Raw genomic sequence first — 2,581 nt, 5'->3', positions numbered from 1 at the left:
CTTTCTTTCTCTCTCTTCGTTTTATTGGTATCACTTCGACCTATTAACCTTTGTTCTCGCCAGCTTATTTATTGCACTTCTGCTGGTTTTGGTCTGACCCATGACCGATTGACCTCATGAATCTAAGTCGTTCTTAATCCTGGGCGTCCCCTTGTTTCTTTTTCCTGCTTGCCTGGATGCAGCCTAGGCCACCTTTCCTGGGATGGACCCATTGTTTCTTTGATCACCTGGGATTTCCATCGTGTTCTTTTTGTTTTCCTGGACACAGTTCGCCCGAACCTCTCCTTAACACTTGGCCTGTGATGTACAAGTCCCAGGAGTGATAGGAGCCTTTTACCATGCCTGAAAGTGACACAATGTTTAATGAGCAGGATCGGAGATGTACAACTCATGTTTTCCACCAATCCAAGTTATGACAACAGGGCTATTGCCAACACCATCAAAATGCAAATCCGAGTGGTTCAACTATTAAGAGTATGCTCATAGTGATGAAAACAGAGTATTTGGCCATGGTTATGGTCTTTAGTGTGGTTTCAAGTGAGGACAACATCATGCCACCTTATCTCTTCAAAGCCGGCTTGAAAGTTAACACCAAAGTGTACCTAGATGTGCTGAAGAGTGTGATGATCCCCTGACTTAATTGGGTTATTGTTGACAGACCGAGTGTGGCAGAAAGACGGCGCCGATCCAAAAATCTAAAGAGACTTAGGCTAGGCTTCGAAAGGAGTACTACGACTTTGTACCGTTCTATCACTAGCACTCTTCCTCCAACCTGAACCCGCTGGAGTACTTCGTGTGGTTATACGTCGAGTACATCACCAACATGACCTCCCACAACACTAAAGCCAGCTTGTTCGTCACCATCCGCAGAATATTCGCCGAGTTCCCGCCGGCGCTTATGGAAAAGACATGCTGCCAGTTCCAGATCCGTATCAATATGATGATTGAGACTGAAGGCGGCTACATTGATATAGGTCAACTCTAATAAATAATCATATAAACTAAATAGATTTTTTCAATAAAAGTTGCAAAATACAGCAGTAGAGTTGTTTTCTATAGGGGGACAATTGAATCGCTCTACCTGTATATTAAAGCATGAAATAACATATTTTATAAATATATTTTCGAAAGTATAATGATAAAGTTTCTTATTAATTATAAGACTAGTTTAAATCCCAATACCCATAATAGAGTATTATTATAGTGTCAAAAGAGTAAATATAATCACAGAAACTCACACATATGTCTATGAATAAAATATTTTATTACAACAAGTGGGATGGGGTTTTACCCGAACTTAAATTTCGCTTAAATATGATTTTTTTATTTGTCTATATTTTGTATATATTATTATAATCGTGATTTCATAAGCAAAAAAAGTATTTTAGTGGTATCAGTTAGAATCGAAACCGAAAGCAAAACCGTAGCATTCAAAACTGGTGACGTTACCACTGTACGATCATAACACGCATATGAACAGATAAAAAATTAAAAATCAAAATAAACAAAGATAAATGTACAACACATATAACGATTCTTTCAATTTTGACCCGTTAAAAACTATTTTAACCGGCGCAAGAATCATAAAAGAACAGTCCGTAAAAAATCCAATCATTTGAAGCCCCTAGCGCCGCTCAGCGGCTTTTAGTTTTGGAAAAGATAGATTTTGAAAATATGGAAAACGACAGACAGACAGACATATAGCCTGTTATATAAAAGACTAGCTGGCGGCACCCGGTTTTGCCCTGTCGTAAAATACGCTTTAATATAATAATTCGTCCAGATTTTATATATATTATTATAGAGCCGTGATTTCAAAAGTAAAATATTAGTAATTGGGTGCCATTAGCTAGAATTGAAACCGAAAGCAAAACGGTAGCATTCAAATCTGGTGACGTTATCAACATGACACGCATATGAAGTAACAAAAAAATAAAAAAAGATGAATGTACAAAATTTAATACGATTTTTTTCAATTTTGTCTCATTTTGACCGAGTAAAATCTATTTCAACCGACGAAAGACCAATAAAAGAACGGTCCGTAAAAATCCAATATTTGAGGCCTCTAGCGCCGCTCTGTGACTTTTAGTTTCAGAGGAGATAGAGTTTGAAAATATGGAGACAGACAGGCCAACAAACAGATGTATAACCTACTATATATTAGATTGCCATAAAATACTTTTTTTTTAGATGTACTAAAGAGCAATAAAAACAATAGTTATAAAATCGCTGGTGCAATGTAGGTACTTCAACCAGTACAACAGTTTACTTAAACTATTGCATTTTTCATATTATTTTTTCCAATTTGATTTATTGCGTTTTTACTAGAACCAAGGTAATCCGAGAGAAACGATTTTCCATATAGAGTTGAAGGAAAAAAGTCAATAAAAACATGACAGAGTAGAAATAGAATTTGTCATTGCTCACTGTTCTGCGGGATTCCGACAAGCCAATAAAGTCGTATACAATTGGCGGATTACTCTCGCCAATATTTCATCGTGTAAGCGGGAAACGATGACTAATGGCGCGGGAAATATTGCTTTATCGTTAGCAGACGTAGCATTTCTATTACTAGTAAAAG

This window comes from Euprymna scolopes, chromosome 16 (assembly GCF_053919585.1).
Source record: "Euprymna scolopes isolate OS-2025 chromosome 16, ASM5391958v1, whole genome shotgun sequence".
NCBI classification, from domain to species: domain Eukaryota; kingdom Metazoa; phylum Mollusca; class Cephalopoda; order Sepiida; family Sepiolidae; genus Euprymna; species Euprymna scolopes.
The sequence above is the reverse complement of the archived record's forward strand: the minus strand, read 5'-3'. Positions refer to the sequence as shown.